The sequence below is a fragment of the Gadus morhua genome, chromosome 4 (assembly GCF_902167405.1).
Source record: "Gadus morhua chromosome 4, gadMor3.0, whole genome shotgun sequence".
In the NCBI taxonomy this organism is placed as follows: Eukaryota; Metazoa; Chordata; class Actinopteri; order Gadiformes; family Gadidae; genus Gadus; species Gadus morhua.
In genome coordinates, this window is record NC_044051.1 from 17,667,915 (window position 1) to 17,688,001 (window position 20,087).

At 46.2% G+C, this 20,087-nt stretch overlaps 1 pseudogene; it reads right to left on the minus strand.

Annotated features, from left to right (window-relative positions):
- LOC115541352 (netrin receptor UNC5D-like) overlaps positions 1-19,066 on the minus strand; it is a 55,297-nt pseudogene extending 36,231 nt beyond the window's left edge.
- Positions 19,067-20,087: the final 1,021 nt, after the last annotated feature.

Sequence of the window (20,087 nt, forward strand, 5' to 3'; positions counted from 1 at the left end):
TGGGGATAATTAACAGATTGGTCTCAGGGAATCTTAGTGATCTAGAAGGCTTATGTGGTGGAATCATATAAGTAAAATATTTTGGCCCTAAACCAGGTAGGTATTTATAGGTTAGCAACGTTATTTTAAAATCACTTATCTGACCTACAGGAAGCCAATGTAACAATTTAAGAATTGGTGTAATATGTTCAAATTTGTTGGTCGTTGTTAGAACTCTAGCAGCAGCATTCTGAACAAGCTGAAGTTTCCTTAAGCTTTCTTCAACGAAGGGCCAACTTGAGGGAGAGCAAGAGAGCGAGAGCGAGAGAGCGAGAGAGCGAGAGCGAGAGAGAGAGAGAGAGAGAGAGAGAAAAAAGGGTAGGAAATGAGAGTGAATAGATCCTTTGGACCAAGCAGCTGGACCAAGCCTAAATTAGAAGCTACAACCTCTCTATATGCAGCTTCCTGTGGTACTGTAGTCCGCCTGTCCACCTTTTCTTTCAACCCCCGACCAAAAAAAAAGAACAGTATGCTGTTCTTTCCCCTCTCCGTCTCACAGGAGAGGGTCTGTGTACAAAGTTACACCATCCTGCTGACTTTGAACACAAAGTCACTTTCATTGTGTCATGTTTCATCATGCCTACTCTCCACCTTGACGTTTCCATAAAGATCCACCCCTCTTTCTACTTGTTAAACTAAATGCATTTTTTTCTGTTGTGCGAAAAGAAGGAACGGACGAACGAATGAACGGACAAAGGAACTAAAGAAAAAAACAAAATTCATTCAGGGGTGGAAACAGAATCCCTCTGAAAGAGAGGGAGAGAGCAAGGGGGGGACTGTTGGTTTGAGGGAAACCAGGATGATTGTTTATAAAAGTAGCCCCTTACCCTCTGCCTCCCGGTGTAGTTTTCTTATTCAAAAGCCCACTGATAACAAAGTTAGGGCTATCAGCCAGGAAACACACACTTGGAAAGTGCAGATTACGTTGATGATTAGATATCTGGCTCTCCTCCTCAGCACTTTCACAACTTTAAGCTTCTCTCTCTCTCATCTTCTCGACACAACTTAACTCTTGGTCATTCATTATTTTTTACCCGTTCTTCCTTTCCTGTCTCTCTCTCTCTCTCTCTCTCTCTCTCTCCTTCCAACGAAGTTGGCCCTTCGTTGGAAGGAAGCTTCAGCTTGTTCAGAATGCTGCTCCTAGAGTTCTTAGAACGACCAACCAATTTGAACATATTACACCAATTCTTAAACAGTTACATTGGCTTCCTGTAGGTCAGATAATTGATTTTAAATTCATGTTGGTAACTTATTTAACTTATATGATTCCACTACGTAAGCCTTCTAGACCACTAAGATCCCTTGAGACCAATCTGTTAATTATCCCCAGAGTCCTCCACCCATTCGTCAGAGCCTAGCGAGTAATGCTGCGTTTCATTATCCATCCGTCTCGGATGTCCAAGGACGTTGCCTAGCAACACGCACGAAAACGCCCCTTTTCCTCGGACGGCGAACTCGCCATCCCGGTTGAACTCAGTGGTGACCGAGCAAGATTCCTTGACAGAATTCAAGACGGCTGCGCCCAGTGTGACTTGAAGCGTGAACTGTTTTCATTGTGCTTGGACCGCTTTGGTGGTTTAAATGGCAATTTCAATCACTCGTATTACTGCAATACCTTACTGCGTCCGTATCTCTGCCTATGGCCTATAGCCTACCCATTCTGGAGCGCCTGGTACTCTGCCAATGCTACCGCGACAACAGCTTTCCGGGTGGCGTCCATGTTTTCCTCCAACGACCGAGCGAAGTAATAAAACGCTTGAAAAAGTGTGGGCGTTGCGTCAGATCCGAGATCTGAGTCGGTTCGCAGAGCACCAGACCTTGTCCACGGTCACATGACCACCTGTCCAACAGAGGGGGGAGAGGGGGGTCAGGTGGAAACATACCTCACTTCTACCAATGAAAAACTGCTCTGCTGACTCAGCATTTCTTCCCAGGTTGGGAGAAAAAACTAAAAGCCTTTTGTTCGGTTACACTGTGAAAAGCAGTTATGTGATTTCAATATTCACTGGGGCTTGTTCGGTTCCCCAGCTTTTTGTTGTCTTTGGTGTTGGGTGCCACTAAGGTTGTGGCGATTTATATCTGTTGATCTATCGTTAATAGTCTTTTGCGTCTAGTATAATTTGTTAGGTCTTTTTGAAACTGCTTTTGGTAAGAATCGAGAGATGTAAACAATATAACACGTTTTTTAAGCAATCAACCAACATCCCTTCATTCCCCCACTAGTGGGAAGTGAAGCATTTCATGAAACTGTGATTGACAGGCAAGATGGCTACCCCAAACCAATCAGGGAAGATATGCACTGATGGGCCAGAAATGAGCCAGTCAGGCTCAGTCAACTCCTAACGGATATTCTCACAGCGTATTTCACTCAGTAATAGTTGACGGATGGCGATGCCATTTCTAAAACGTTACGCTCAAACATAAGCTTGTACAGTTGACCTACATGCCCTTATTGGATACACTTATTTTACTGTACAACACAGTGCAGTAAGTGTATATGCTTCATAATAGGGTGGGTGGTGGAGCTCACCTGGACAGAGTGAGGTGGAACTCACCTAGACAGAGTGTGTTGCAGGTGCTCTTCTGCACCGACATGCCCTCGCAGAAGGCCCCCCCGTTGAGCGGCGCCGGGTTGGTGCAGGTGCGCGAGCGCTTCTGCAAGCCCCGCCCACAGCGCACGTTACACAGCGACCAGTCGGTCCAGAGAGACCAGCCGCCGCTCACTGGGAAGACAAAAACAAATGGTTCAAGGTTATGATATGATGAAAATTATTAAATTGAATAGAGAATTATTCTCATCACATTTAATAGAGATGTATTAACTGCCTTTTGCATTTGTGTTGTGGCCTTTCACTTATGTTTGTCATATTTATAAGGTTTTTGGACGTGCAATTGATACAGCAACATGAAGCTAACATCGGCCCCCCTGCTAACCTAGCTCACCGTAAACGACCACGGCTGCGTTGGCACTGCGCCGCTTGGCCACGATGTTGCTCGCCAGGCAGGTGTAGTTGCCCGAGGCAGACAGGCGGGCATCAGAGATGATGAGGTTGTGGTCGGCTCTCGTGCCGACTTTAGCCTCCGTGTTCAGCGGTTCGTCGTTCTTCAGCCAGGATACCTGCAGACGGTGGAGACGGGGGAGGAGATAAAACGCTATTAACACTATTACAGATTTTAGGGTTTAAAAGCAAGAGCAAGATTTGAGCAAGATTTTGGAAACAAACAACCTAAATAAACGCACCGTCCCTCTCCGCCCCATCCCTCTCTGCCATTAACAAGTCTAGATTTCTATTGTTGTCCAAAAAGCACCACATGACAAAGAGCAGCCCTGTTGCGTAGCAACAATAAACCGTGTTTTATTCAATTTTAAGTTTTCTGCATACTCTGCACAAGTCACTGCACGTATGCATGGGATTGTGTTGGGAGTGTTCTTGGCTGACTCAACTTAGATGTTTTTTTAAAAGGAAAAGGATCGCCCTGAATTTGTCCTAAAGATTGATTCTGCAGTCCGAACCATAACGATCCTGTCGCTCTTTGAAGTCTACATCAGCCAGGATCAATGTCGACTTCCAGCAACACAAATTAGACAATACTTAAGAAGGAAGTGAGGATTTGAGGCTGTTTGATCAGTTCACCGGCGTTGTCGGCGATAAGAAGAGCATAATTACACAGGCTTTGTTCTTGGGACAGTGTGACCTGAGGGCCAGAGTCCTTCAGTCTCTCACCTGCTTCTCTCAAACAAAGCACCATTATCACTTTTACCAAACACATCCTCAACACTCACGCAAGAGCTCCACAAACTAGCAATATCACACAAACAACTATTTCTTTGATCCCAATGATATAATTATAAAGTTATTGTAAGATAACTTTGCCGAAAACCTCCCCCATCATACACTTCCACACCCCCCTCATACACAATGTGGTTTGGGCATACAGAGATCACCTGATACAACAACACCTACACCCTGGGAAACGTAGCTTATTGACATCATGGGGATATGAACAACAGTCAGATAGTCCAACTGGATAACAAGTAACTTGGAATTGAGTCCAAAGTAATCTGGGATACAGCGGTCCTCCCGTGCTACGGCAGAACTTCCGGGGAGAGTCAACAGGGCTGCCGGGCCGGAACCAAGTACCTCCCGGGAAAGGGGGGGAAGGGGAGGAGGAGTAGGCCTTGTCTCCTTGTACCGAGGAAACCTCTATCCCGTGAGTGGAAGAAGCTTTCAGAAGGGGATTTAAAATCTGTATTTCTACAGTGGGCCGTCCCCACAGTGTTTACAACAGGTTAATACTGGTGGCCGGGTTTGTGTTCACCAATTACACGTTCACAGATCCCGGCCCCCAGCCACATGAATGGCCAAAAAGAAAATAGGAAGCGAAGGAAGTGAAAAAGCCCCCTTCAGCCGGCTTTCAGCTTGTCTTCCTCAGACACTAGGCGAGTACCTAAAGTCTGATTTGTGAGACGAAGTCCAAAGTAAAACACATTTCTGAACATGTAAAACATTGGGCGGGTAAATTCCTTCAAAATGTAAATGTTAAATTTACATTTGTCTTTTAGAGGCCAGACAGAAGCCGGCGGTAATCTGTCTGACGTAACCGAACCGGGGGCATTAGGAGGGCTGGGCGTGGGTCAGATCTCCTTCCATTACTAATTCAGCCGTGGCTCTAGTGAGTGAATGTAATTAGGAATTACAAACGACTGGCTCTGTGAATTGCTATAAGTGCGTCGTTGGCCTGAGCCTTTCATTGAGGAGACTGACTTTGGGCTCCAGGGGAAGGGGCCTGTTGATTTATGGCTTTGAGTTTAAGGATTAAAAAAGTCAACATTATTCTCGATTCTTATGTGAGTGTGTGTGTCTGAGTGTGTGTGTGTGTAGTTTAGTGTAGAAATGTCTGAGTGACAGATTGTGTGTGTGAGTCTAAGAGGAATAGAATGGGCGTGGGTGTATGCATGTTGTTTGGCTGTGTGTGTTTACATGTCTGTGCATGTGCATTGGGCTTCTATGTAACAGCAGCCAACACGCTCTTTCGCAGCACCCCTAAAGAAAAATGTAGCTGTGAAATCAATAATCAGGGGCCGCGTTGTCTCAGGTGTTCGGCTTCTGTTTTCTTCTTCTGATGGGCCACAAGTCTTTCATCAGGCCTTTAATTTCCTTCTTCTTCTCAGTCATTGATAGTCATGTGGGCGGGCGGCCTCCGTGCAGTTCCCTCTCTCCCTCCCCAGCCACCGTTTATTTATAACCTCCGTTTGCACATTCAAACCCCCCCCCCCCCTTCTCCACTCCTCTCTGACGGATGCTGTGGGAGCTGTCGTATATCTAACATCAAGAAAATGTCCATATTGACTCCTCTGAGCGTCTCACTACTTTGTTTTCCCCCCCTCACTGAACTCAGAGAAATTACGTTCATATGGAAGAGCAATGATTGCAACGTCAAACGCTACATGGAGCTGATGTATTTCAATAATACATCTGAATTGGAATTCGTCCCCCGGTTCTCTGACATCTCGTACGTGTTCGGAGAGGATAAACAAAACAAGGTATGAATCTCTTTTGCACAGTTTTGCGCTAAATCTTAGTATTGATCGATGTTTAGAGTTAAGCTGTTATTTTTTTCATATGGAAGCAGTTGTGGGGATTACATTAAAACATAATCCTTCCACTGAAATCCCTCTCTAAGCTACCCACCACTCGTTCATCCAGCTCCACCGATCCAATTCAAATGTTGTTGTTTTTATTTGTGATTATTAATTTCAGCCAGTGATTTGTTTATCAAAGTCCCCATCGCTACCCAAACGCTAGCTTAACTGGGCGAGGCTAAGATGTGTACCAATCATAGTTTCTTGTGACAACCTACTTGTGCAAGCTAATGGTTAACTTTGTGATACACAGATGAACGTGTTGGGATGGTGAATACATTAGGCAATAATATTGTCAGTGGGAAGATGCATGATTGGAATATTATTATTATTAATTAGGGTGCACTCACACTAGGCCATCTGGCCGTGGCCGTTTTCACACCTAACCGTGCTCAAATCAGCCAGTGTGAGTGTGGCCAGTCTGGCCAGGCCAGGCCAACTTGGCCACTTGGGATGGGTGTGCTGCTACGGTACGGGCCGCCACGGTACAGATGCTAATGAGACGACACGCGCACACGCACGGCTACGCAACCTGAGCTGGATGACGTATAGTCGATGCGACGACCATGGACATAATAAAGGTGACGAGCCTTCTTTCCTGTTAAACGGTAAACATGGCGTCAAGCGGTTCAACTCTTGGTTCACCTTGGTCCCATAGAGAAGTCGAGTATCTGTTTGGGCAGACGATTTGGGCAGACGATAAGCAACAGACTCAGAAAAGTGCAAACTTTATTCTCTGTGTTGTTGTCCATTGTCTTTAAAACTCTCACTGGCGGCAGACTTTATTATGGTCCATGCAGCGGACGCTTGGTGATGATGTGTTACGACGTGATGACGTATGTACAAGAGCCTACCGTGGCCAGGCCACAGTTGCGATGGCCAACGGCCACGGCCAGATGGCCTAGTATGAGTGCAGGCCAGAGAACAATGGGGCCAGTTGAGCACGGTTAGGTGTGAAAACGGCCAACGCCCACGGCCAGATGGCCTAGTGTGAGTGCACCTTAAGATGAAGCAATCATTGTAATTAGTAACCGGCTCCGTTTCAAAATAATCACTCAGAGAAAACTCCTCCTGATAAGTGTTTAATAAATAATATATTAATTAATCGGACACGCCTTTGAGGAGCTACCTGTGTTTGGTCTTTCCAAACAAACCTCACGCTGCAACTCTTCATTTTAACGGCAAGCTCAGTACCTGTTCCAGTCGTTAGAATCCAGTAAGGAGGCCGAGACCATTTATGAACCACGGGCCTGAGCCACAAAGTCATTCTACTTACAAGCCTTTTTTTATCCAGCATTAACATGGCCTGCAAACAGATGCTCTGACCCAGTGGCGTAACTATCGGTAACCAGGGTATGCGGGTGCGTACGGGCCCGGGGCCAATCAGGGGCCCCAAAAAAAATAAAAAAAATAAAAATCGTTCCATACCCCCCCCCCCCCCCCGTCAACAATCCGGGGGGGGGGGGGGCCCGCCTTGAACATCCTGCATACGGGCCCCTCGTTGCCTTGTTACGCCACTGACCTATATTCAATATTGAACAGAGACACAGATGAGACCTGGATTGTTTAAGAAGAGAGGCATTGTTTCAAATCCTTTCAATCCTTCTGTAAAAACAGAACCCATTGTTTTACGGGTATTAGAACGGAGGTCTAAAATATAATCCACCTCGTAGAAATGCAAAGATTCAGTCCCCCTAAAATCTCAAGATGAAACAGGCCCTCCAAACATTCTTCATACCGCCTAAGCTTTAGGATTGGATTTACAAGATTACCGTTTTGATTTTTGATCGTCGGGGAGCGTTATAGTTAAGTCTGCTATCGAGTGTAAAACATGATTAATTCTCACTGAAGAGCCCATACCCCATCCAGGGTTACTAACAAAACTAAATAATTCGAACCAAATAGTAATAAACAGAATATCTCTTCTGCACGCACAAGCGCACACAAGTACACCAACAACACACTCAGACACACAAACACACACACACACACACACACACACACACACACACACACACACACACACACACACACAGACAGAACCCCAAACACACCCACACACCTCGTCCATAGTACATGTCAAAATGCTTCAGGGTAATTTACACTGTATATTATATTTTGGAAACACTCAAATAAAAACACATCTATCCACGAATCCATCAAGTGGCACATAATGAGGCCTCATACTGACACTTAGTCGATTGATCATATGATTAATCTAAGAGCAGATGTCCTCTTTCATAATATCTCAGCGGGGGGGGAACTCAGCGGGGGGCATGTCTTTCATATCCATGCTCCACCTATGATTAAAGATATCCCGGAGCTCCCCGGAGGATTCGTTTGCATACTCATCAACTCATCACGTCAGTTTGACCCTTCAAAAGACACCCCGGTTCCGTCCAAACCACACACTACTTCCTGTGATGCCATGTTTACTCTGGCTTTGTGGAAGCGTGGGGAGTGCCTTTTACCGCAGTATTTTAGTCTCTCTACGAATCCATCGGGAACCAACTGTTTCTGTGTGTTAGGGTTATTCCATTTCCATTCCATTTGATTTGCAGTAGCTACAATATAAATATAAGAAAAAAGGATTAAGGTACCTAGCAAAAATCCACTGTAGACATCCAATGGTAGCATACTTTAATATTTCTGGAGAGCTGTAATGTTTTACATTATTTAACATTATAGATGTCTATTAAGAAATATATTTTATGCAAAACTCATAAGAAACTTTAAAATGTTGAAAATATTTACAGATGGTTCTAAAGATCCCAAAGAACAATGTGGTATTGACATATATATTCCAGAATTTGAAAAAGGATATGGATATAGAGTGGGTGACTTTATCAGTATACCCAATCGAGATGGCCACAATAATAACCGCTCTTAGATGGGTTGTAGATGCTAAACCTCTTAGATCAGTGAAATGTACTGATTCTATGGCAATACTACAAAGTTTTATAACAGATAATTCAATACGTGAAGATTTGGTGATAGAGGTAAAGCATCTTTTAAATATTATGAGCCTTGGTTTAGTTATTCAGTTCTGTTGGATTCCAGCCCACCATGGAATATATGGCAATGAAATTGCTGATAAATTAGCTAAAAGATACTAACCTAATTAGAAGAATTTAACCTTAAGTATATATATTTTTTATTTATTATTTTTATTTATTCATTTCTTTTGTTAGTTAGTTTTCTCCTGGAACCGTCACCTTATCGTGGTGGAGAGGTTTGCGTGTCCCTGTGAACCTGAGGGCTGTGTTGTCTGGAGCCTTGTGCTCCTGGTAGGGTCTCTCATGGCAGAGTGGTCTCAGGTGAGGGGCTAGACTAAGAATGGTTCAAAAATCCTCAATGAATATCGGAATAAGAGGAGATGTGACCCGGCCCGGAGGAAGCCCGGGGCCCCCGTCTGGAGCCAGGCCCAGACGGAGGGCTCGATGGCGAGCGCCTGGTGGCCGGGTTTGCCACGGAGCCCGGTCGGGCACAGCCCGAACAAACGACGTGGCACCTCTCCTCTCTTCATCTCATGGGCCCACCACCTGTGGGAAGACCCGTTGGGGTCGGGTGCGCAGCCACATGGGTGGCAGCGAAGGTCAGGGGTCTCGACGGACCAGACCCGGGCGGCAGAAGCTGGCTCTGGGGACGTGGAACGTCACCTCGCTGTGGGGAAAGGAACCGGAGCTTGTGAGGGAGGTGGAGCGCTATCAGATAGATCTGGTGGGGCTTACCTCCACGCACAGTCTCAGCTCTGGTACCGTTCTCCTGGATAAGGGTTGGACTCTATTCTTCTCCGGAGTTGCCAAGGGCGTGAGGCGCCGGGCGGGTGTGGGGATACTCATAAATCCCCGGCTGAGCGCCGCGGTGTTGGAGTTTACCCCGGTAGACGAGAGGGTCGCCTCCCTGCGCCTAAGGGTTGTAGGGGGGAAAACTATGACTGTTGTTTGTGCGTATGCACCAAACAGCAGCTCAGAGTACTCGGCCTTCTTGGAGACCCTGAATGGAGTCCTGTATGGGGCTCCAGTAGGGGACTCCGTAGTTCTGCTGGGTGACTTCAACGCCCACGTGGGTAACGATGGAGACACCTGGAGAGGCGTGGTGGGGAGGAACGGCCTCCCTGATCTAAACCCGAGCGGTCGTTTGTTATTGGACTTCTGTGCTAGTCATGGATAATCCATAACAAACACCATGTTCGAACATAAGGGTGCTCATAAGTGTACCTGGTACCAGAGTACCCTAGGCCGAAGATCAATGATCGATTTTGTGATCGTGTCATCTGATCTGAGGCCGCATGTTTTGGACACTCGGGTAAAGAGAGGGGCGGAACTGTCAACCGACCACCATCTGGTTGTGAGTTGGATCAGGGAATGGGGGAAATTTCCGGATAGACCTGGTAAGCCCAAACGAGTAGTGCGGGTGAACTGGGAACGTCTGGAGGAGGCCCCCGTCCTAGGTATCTTCAACTCACACCTCCGGCGGAGTTTTTCTGGCATTCCTGTGGAGGTTGGGGGCATTGAGCCGGAGTGGGCGGTGTTCAAAGCCTCCATTGCTGAAGCTGCGGCGGCTAGCTGTGGCCTCAGGGTCTTAGGCTCCTCAAGGGGCGGTAACCCTCGGACACCGTGGTGGACACCGGTGGTCAGGGAAGCCGTCCGATTGAAGAAGGAGGCCTTCCGGGATATGACATCCTGGAGGACTACTGACTCGGTTGCAGGGTACCGACAGGCTCGAAGGGCTGCAGCTGCTGCCGTGTCGGAGGCTAAGCAGCGGGTGTGGGAGAAGTTCGGAGAGGCCACGGAGAAGGACTTTCGGTCGGCACCAAAGTGTTTCTGGAAGACTATCCGGCACCTCAGGAGGGGGAAACGGGGAACCATCCAAGCTGTGTACAGTAAGGTTGGGACTCTGTTGACCTCAACTGAGGAGGTCGTCGGACGTTGGAAGGAACACTTTGAGGAACTCCTGAATCCGAATAACACGCCCTCTATGTTGGAGGCAGAGCTCGAGGTTGATGGTGTTTCGTCGTCAATTTCCCTGGTGGAGGTCACTGAGGTAGTCAAACATCTCCGCAGTGGCAAAGCCCCAGGGATTGATGAGATCCAGCCAGAAATGCTAAAGGCTCTGGGTGCTGAGGGGCTGTCATGGTTGACACGCCTATTCAACATCGCGTGGGAGTCGGGTACAGTGCCAAAGGAGTGGCAAACCGGGGTGGTGGTTCCCCTGTTCAAAAAGGGGGACCAGAGAGTGTGTGCCAATTACCGGGGTATCACACTTCTCAGCCTCCCTGGTAAAGTCTACTCCAAAGTGCTGGAAAGGAGGGTTCGGCCGATCGTCGAACCTCAGATTGAAGAGGAACAATGCGGTTTTCGCCCCGGACGTGGAACTACGGACCAGCTCTTCACTCTCGCAAGGATCCTGGAGGGGGCCTGGGAGTATGCCCATCCGGTCTACATGTGTTTTGTGGATCTGGAGAAGGCGTATGACCGGGTCCCCCGGGAGAAACTGTGGGAGGTGCTGCGGGAGTATGGGGTAAGGGGGTCTATCCTCAGGGCCATCCAATCCCTGTACTTCCAAAGCGAGAGCTGTGTTCGTGTCCTCGGCAGCCAGTCAGTTTCGTTCTCAGTGGGTGCTGGTCTCCGCCAGGGCTGCGCCTTGTCACCAATCCTGTTTGTGATATACATGGACAGGATATCGAGGTGTAGTCGTGGTGGGGAGGGGTTGCAGTTCAGTGGTCTGAGGATCTCGTCACTGCTTTTTGCAGATGATGTGGTCCTCATGGGATCATCGGCCTGTGACCTTCAGCACTCACTGGATCGGCTGGCGGCCGAGTGTGAAGCGGCTGGGATGAGGATCAGCACCGCTAAATCTGAGGCCATGACTCTTAGCAGGAAACCGATGGACTGCTTACTCCGGGTAGGAAACGAGTCCTTAGCCCAAGTGAAGGAGTTTAAGTACCTCGGGGTCTTGTTCGCGAGTGAGGGTACTATGGAGCGTGAGATTGGCCGGAGAATCGGAGCAGCGGGGGCGGTATTGCGTTCGCTTTACCGCACCGTTGTAACGAAAAGAGAGCTGAGCCGCAAGGCAAAGCTCTCGATCGACCGGTCGATCTTCGTTCCTATCCTCACCTATGGTCATGAGGGCTGGGTGATGACCGAAAGGACGAGATCGCGGGTACAAGCGGCCGAGATGAGTTTTCTCAGAAGGGTGGCTGGCGTCTCCCTTAGGGATAGGGTGAGAAGCTCAGCCATCCGTGAGGAACTCGGATTAGAGCCGCTGCTCCTTTACTTAGAAAGGAGTCAGCTGAGGTGGTTCGGGCATCTGGTAAGGATGCCCACTGGGCGCCTTCCTTGGGAGGTGTTTCAGGCACGTCCAGTGGGGAGGAGGCCTCGGGGAAGACCCAGGACTAGGTGGAGAGATTATATCTCAACACTGGCCTGGGAACGCCTCGGGATCCCCCCGTCAGAGTTGGTTAATGTGGCCCGGGAAAGGGAAGTCTGGGGCCCCCTGCTTGAGCTGCTCCCCCCGCGACCCGACCCCGGATAAGCGGACGAAAATGAGATGAGATGAGATGAGTTAGTTTTATTTTGTTTCGTTAGTTTGGTTTTTTCTTTGAATTTATTTTTATTATTTAAAGTATAATTTGCCAATGTCCTTGTCACACACTCCTGTAGTAGTCCAGTAGGTGGCGGTATATGGGGAAAAACTATGATCCGCCACTAAACAAGAAGTAGAAGAAGATCTCTGCATCCGGCACGTCACGGACTAGGCTTGGCCCCATAACGCGGAAGCAAATCGCTCCTGTATGTTACCCTGCGCCACTGAGCAGTTTGTATAGGAATGAATGGGCGGCCATTTTCCAGTCCGTGGTCCATCCTTTATTATGTCCATGATGTTGCCTTGCAACATTGAGCAGTTTTCATAGGAATGAATGGGCACCATTTTGGAATCCGCTGTGCATTCTATAATATGTCCATGAGGGCAACATCACTGAAAGATTTGCTTCCACATCATGGGAGCCTAGCCACGCCCTAGTTCATGACATACCGGATGCAGAAATATTAATTGTTTTCTAGCATTGTAGGTAGCATCATAAGGGAGAGGTCTGAGCGATCGCAGTCGCATTGTTTACCGACCAAGGAAGTATAACCCTGCGTTCACACCAAAAGATGCAAAAAGTTGACGCGCGGCACGATCCCATTCAAAGTGAATGTAGAGACGCGTTGCTGCTTTGCTGCCGCAGCATTTGCTGCCGAGAAAACCGGCAGCAAAATTTGATTTGCGGCGCGTCAAAATCTGATTTGCAGCGCGGCATGCCCGTGCCCGCTGCCGGGCACGGGCATGAACCCATAAACGACGGGCATTCCGACGTCTCTCCCTCTTCCACAACAGGTAAAGACATGCAATGCTCGTAATGTCGGCCAAAACTTGCCGTGCCGCGAAACTTCCCGCGCTGCAAAACTGCGGCCAAAACCTTTGCTGCGCTGCAAAAGCTTTGCTGCGCCGCAAAAGCTTTGCTGCGCCGCAAAACTTTTGCTGCGCCGCAAAACTTGATTTGCTGCGCCGCAAAACTTCGGCGTCAACGCGTTCGGGCAGCAAATGCATCTTTTGGTGTGAACGCAAGGTAAGTGTACTTCATAAATATGACAACATAGTAAATGTATGTAGGCCTAGACAAAAATACAGTTCAATGTTATTGCTTAAGAAACAGATTCCTTCAAACTATTAATAAAAAATGCAATCAAAAATGTATATACAAATAAATGGTTACATTTCGATCAGCAACGAGGTTGGAGTAGCCTACCCACATAAATAATTGTAATACACCAACATTGTTAATTGTTAGCTAAACAAGCAAATGAAAAATGAAATACTAACGCAACTGAAATGTTTATTAGGCTATTAACAATATTATGAAAATGATACCGTAATGCACCCGTTCTTTGTCTTTGGATCTTTTGAATAAATGGATCAATACATGGTGAATCGCAATGATCGCAAGCAGAGGAACGTGAGTCATTGAGCAGCAGCTGAACCAGTCTAAAAATCCCTTTATCACTAAAACACTGTTAGTGATACTAAAACACTTTGTGATAAAAAGTCACCACAGTGACTAAAAACCATCAACGCCATTCATGTTATGTAAAAGGAAAAACCTTGTACACGAGAAGTTAACGGAGCCGTGCACTAGGCTCTCTCGAATTTCGGGCCGAAACAACATTTGTTTCACTACGACTCTTTTCAGCTGCCCACCCCTCCTTCTCCAGCAAAAAATAATAACATAAAACGGCTAATAAAACGCTTGAGGTGGCGTTTTGAAAAGAGAAAGCTTCGATTTTTTTAGTACATGGCATAAAGATAATTATGAGCCTTTGATTGATATCCAGACATTTTTTTTCGGAGACACATTCCTGTTCCCCACTTGTATTGGAGTGAACGGAGATATCTACTTCTGGCCCGCTTAAACAGCTGCAATACCAGGCTTGGTCGCTGAGCACTGGTGGATTGCGGAAGTATGCACTGTTCCTGCCTGGGGGCTTGCAGGCGAGTCATCTATCCTCAAAGGCAACGCCACCCAAACACTTTAGCTCCTGTTTAATCCTCTTCTGCGTCTCCTCCCTCCCTCTGAGTGCTACCAAGGCTAGTTTTGATGTTCTTTCTACTTGTGTGTTTGAGTTTTTCTTTTACTTTTTTTGTTCAGCACACTCTGGAATCTAAAGTAAATTTCGAGGCATTTGGGATTTCAGCATCTTATAAAGAGAATTCAGCAGGTCATGGGCAGAGATGACTTTAGGGTTTGAACCCAGTGCATTTCCGACCATTACTATTCATTGTTCTTTAAAATGTCCTCTTTAAAAGGCTCCTATTTTACCCCCAGGTGTGAGTGTGATTAGCCATTAAAAGCCATTACTCAATCGTGATGTCAGTAAGGCACAGGAAAAGGCAGTTGTTCTAAAGACTTGTAATAGCTAATCACACTCACACCTGAGTGTTGGTACAATAGGGTAAAATATTAACCTATATATATATTTCTTAACCATATTGACTCATTTATATATATTTGTATGTTCATTTATTTGTTGAATGATTTATTGCATAACCATATTTATTTAATAGAGAAATGACATGATAAACCCCAAACTATCATGACAAGTGAGAAAATGCTATGATAAACCCCAAACTATCATGACCAGTGAGCAATCTGTTGCAGTATAAAGGGAACAGTCGTGGTGGGCCCCAGAATCTGAGTGCCCCCCTCAAAAGTAGCCTGACTAGGGGCCTCAAAGCAGCCTGATAAGGGGCCTAAAAGCAGCCTGATAAGCCAATGGTTGATAGAAATAAGCCAATGGTTGATTGGAATAGAAGACTGATAAGCTTAATTGGTAAATTTCTTCCACTCCAGATAGCGGCGAGGGTTAATATGCCGGCCACACACACCACACAGATAGGCCGCTCTCATATCTGTGTCGTTTGTAGCGTGATGATGACGCTGCCTACTTGAGTCTTTCTAGTGACAGTTTTACTAGTTAGTAGGGATGTGCCTTCCTCCTCTGAAGCGATTTGATACACACCTCGATTACAGCAGCGCCGATAGGACACACGAGGAGCGGTGCTTTAGTTGAAAGGATTCAGCTCGACTGGGTATGATGAGCGGAATAGAGATTACATATTGGATACAATTTTACTTGTTACACTCATACATCTTCAAAAGGGATCTACAAATGATCACCGAAATTAGTGATTTTGGGTAGTAAAGAAAATGATTACCCTATGAAATAAATGAGTACTTTTTGTAATCAAATGTGTGTTAGGAAGTTGTATGGACGTGTATGGACCACTGCCCATGATAGTTGCTGCTGGCTTTGCTGGGGAAAAGCAGCGTACAGTGGTTCTGGATGGGTTCAGACGATGAACAGCTTCACCCCTTGACCTCCATCCAAGCCCAGCTGGGTCGCTACAGGTGGTAGCTATGCACAACAAAACAGAATCCATCTGCAAAATAATGAATCCTGCCCTACAGTCTGTGAATAGTCTGTGAATAGGCCCTTGGGTGCAAAATAGCAAACATTTAGTTTAATACTAGTAGTGATATTATTTGAATTTGGTACGAAGCGGTGTGAACTAATGCTTTTTGTACCAGCCTGTGTTGTAGCTTCACCTTGACAAACAAGGCGAGGCTTGGCTCCCAAAAAAAGTCTGAATAATGATCTATTTCCTGGTGGGAGAATAATAATTAATAACTCCATGCATGTGGGCCCAAAGTCGCTGCCTCCGTTCCGTTTGAAGGGAAGTGGAAGTGACAGGAAGGTAATTACATACGTATGGTGAGAATCCAAGCCAATCTGAAGGACACCAGGAGGGCACTCTGAACCACGTCAGGATGGGTCACAATCTTCTGTGTCCTTGGGGTGAAATCCCATCCCCCCACCCGTCTGAGGAAATGTTTGTGTTTTTTGCTTGCTCCATTCATTTCAATCCTAACTGGGGGGTTTCATCAGTTCATATACTATCCTTTCTCACTGCTCCTTCCCCCCCCCCCCCCCCCCCCAAGAAGCTTGGGCTTTTGTCAGGCGGGCCATCACTGTAAATAAGAACTTGTTCTTAATGATCTGCCTGGTTAAATAAATGTAAAAAAATAAATCCCGTCCCCACCGGCTCTGCCTTCTCCAAACCTTACACCTTACACACGCACACACACTCCCACCACCCGACCCCCTGTTGCGATGACTGAACCAGGATGTGTAACAATCTTCTGTGTCCTTGGGGTGAAATCCCATCCCTCCACCCGTCTGAGGAAATGTTTGTGTGCATCACATCATAATTACATTGAAAGAGCTTTGGGTTATATTTGGGATGAATGGATTAATGATGAATCCCTTTAGGGTGTAGAAACCACACGGCTGGTAATGAGGGTTTAATGGATGGAAACTGAGGTTTGTTTGCTTGTTCGTCTTTTGGTGGGTGTTCATAGAGGAGGCTCATTGAGAGTATGAGTGATCATTTTTAACTAATTGAATGACGGGCATTGAATTCATACTCTAAAGCTAGATTTCTTTGGGGGGGATTTTGCTCTAATCATGTCTGTAGAGAGAGAAAGAGAGAGAGAGAGAGAGAGAGAGAGAGAGAGAGAGAGAGAGAGAGAGAGAGAGAGAGAGAGAGAGCTTTATTAATAAAAACCTTGAATCTCTCCCTGCTGCCGCTGTGATGGCACCTCCAACTATTTAACTGAATCATCACGCATCCCGGGGTCTATTGTTTCACTCTGCTGCCATAAAAGGTGCAGTCAGTCGATGAGATTCGGCCATCTTTGGGTTTTTGTGCAAATGAAATTGCTCCAAAATGCAGACTTCAGCTGTTCAGAGGCGATACATTATCCCCACCCTGCGTTGGGATTATTACCTCTAGCAATATCATGACTGGTAACGCCATTGTCTCTGGCTTCATTAACATAAAAAACATCCCAATGAGTACCAACCCCCATACCCCCCACCCACAAGCTTCCCCCCACAGCCACCCACAACCGACCTCCCCACCCCCTGATCCACACTATTAGTAGGTTGGCAGCATAATATTAGTTGGCTTAGCTAGACTCTTGTCTCCTTGATAAGACTCTATCGAACACATGTTTAAGAATCCCATTTACAAGGTTTCAAAACCGGGAAACAATGAAATACACTGTTAGACCAATGACAGATTTGAAACTGCAAACGCGCAGGTGAAATTTTTTAAACTTTGAAAATGTGTTTGTAGAACACAAAATTATGTTTGCAGATGTTTTAATTATTTTAAGCGTTGCAAAACCTTTTTTACAAGTGTGTCGTCCTCACACCGATCTTCCTCGTCGTCATCGTCCTCAATGTCCTCCGGTTCAACCAAAGCTACCCCAGCCTTAGCTGCAATGTGCAACATAGCTGTCACACATATCACAGCGCATGACTTGGCCGGCGAAAACTAGAGCCCTCCGCTGGACTTGTGAATGCGCTCAGGATTAGGACTGATATATATGTCGGCCTAGGCTTAATCAATTGTGTTTTAATATCTTTAGCATTCATATTATTGCAATCTATTCTTTTCGTAGGCTACTCTGCGGTTGGCCTTGATGGGGAGATATTTTAACCCTTTTTAACCCCATTTTCCTCCGACATTCCTGCGTCTCCCCCTGCGTCATAGCCCGTTTCAGCACCATGTCAGTGGACAGGTACAATCCTACGATCGTCGTGAATGCAGCGTATGCGCGTTCACGTTAAGAGGAGTTTCGGGAAATGCTCCAAAGAAATTATCGATGGTTCGAAAGATCCATCGGGAGAATGATCTTACGAGCGAAGATCCATCGATATCGGGAAACGGGGCCCTGACCCATACATTGGCCCAACACTGCGGTACACTGAAACCAGTATGTGTGTGTGTGTGTTTGTGTGTGTTGGGGGGGGGGGGGGGTTGTCCAGTATGACTGAGTGAGTTTATGAGCGTGTGACTGAGTGTATGAGAAAGTGATGGAGCGATTGAGTTAGCAATTGAGTGAGTTTATGAGTGATTTCATAAGTGAGTGAGTCAATTAGTGTGTGAGTGAGGGAGTTCATTAGTGTGTGCGTGCATGCTAGTGTGGGCGTGCCTGCGTGTGTGCAGGGTGTGCTCCATACCGGTCGCAGGTCGGTGTGCTCCTGGGCCAGGTGCTGGCTCTGATGGACCCATTCCCCGTTGCACTTGAAGAAGATCTGCAGCGCGGGCTGGGCCGGGCAGCGCAGCTGGATGGGGTTGCTCTTGACGATGTAGGCGTCGTCGGGCTCCTGCAGGAAGCGGGGGAGGGTCCCGGACTGGAGGGCCTAGCCTCTGGACCCTGGGACACTCACACAGGCACACATACATCAGTCACAGCCTTTAGCTGAACGTTACCATTGTTTAAAGGAGTATTTCATAGGTGGAGGCATGAATATGGATTGAAATTGGGTCCTATATGTAGTCGAATAATATAAAATTCTAATTTGGTGCCGTCTTGACCGAGAAAAGGCAGAAAGTGACTTTTTGGCGCTTGTGGATTGAAGACAACAACTCCCACCATGCACCACGATGCACAGCTTCGCTGGCCACTCCCGCTGATCTAGATCAGCGGGTCCCACCCCCTTGTGCTTGTAGTCTTGCGAGAATCCTCCCCTCTTACACTTCCTGTTGGAGCCATTTAGAGGTCTTTTGTGTTGAATATTTTTAAGTAAATATATTTTGAGTCTAAGGCTAAAAGTATGAGTTAAGAATTATAAAGTGTATGAAATATTAATCAAACTTTCATTCATATGTATATTTATGCATTTTGTGATGACGTGGTGATTAGTCCGTTGTGTCACCTGGGGAAGTAGGTGTGTCACGCTCTACCTGGAGCCTATTGGAGGCCCTCATATAGGGCAGGCTAATTACTGTTGTTCCGGTTTGGAAGGCAGAGAGCCAACAGTTTTCTGACCGCATTATTTCGCATTACTTTGCATTATTTCGTATTATTGGACGCATTTTGACAGACTATTTTACATTGAAAAGCCCTTTTTGTACAATACGAAGAACCCTGTTTTGGCCGCAAACAGTTACATTGCTTGGAGTTTTTATGTTTAGTTATTTCCTGGAAAGTCAACCGGAGTTATTGCTTAATAAATGAATCAACACCAAGTTAAACAATCTCTGTGCGTGCTTCCCAAGAAATGTGTGTCAGACTACCTCTGCTTTAGGAATAAATAGGGCGAACAAAGGGTTCGCCACTTCACTTCCTATTTACTTCTACGCAAAAATCGTCATATTGCGTCATCTTAAACAGGAAGTGTTGGAGATCGATACGGATCTCTCCAGTCTCTCCAGAAAATAAGGGAATGATGCACGACCATACAAAAATATGAGTGGGTTTCTAACGATACAAAGCTTAATGGAAATGGGTGAAGTTTCCCTTTAAGTCTGTGTAGGTTTTGTTTGTTTAATTTCCCCGGCTCATTATTCACCTTCAAATGAAAAATGGATAAATATATAAAAATATATGAATACATTCATGAATAAATAATAAAAAAGGTGGTTAAGCAGACATTTTATTCTAAAATATTTAGTATTTACATACATTTATATTATTTATTTTTTATTAAATGCGTACACTCACGTCATGAATAAATCACAGATATGACTCCAAGACAGCCAAAAGAATCCATACAATACAAACTTCACAAAGCTACTGCTGACACACACATACACACACCATAATGACAAAAAACTCTTAGTTACTTCCTAACCAGAGGAGGCAAGTTATTGTAATGATATTTTTTCTGCGATTGAGGTAAACATTCTCATATTGCAACTCCATCCCAACCAGAGAGCCACTCTGCCCTCTCCCAGCGTGTGCTCCTGTTTACTGATTGGTATTCCTGACACGTGATTGGATCCCGTG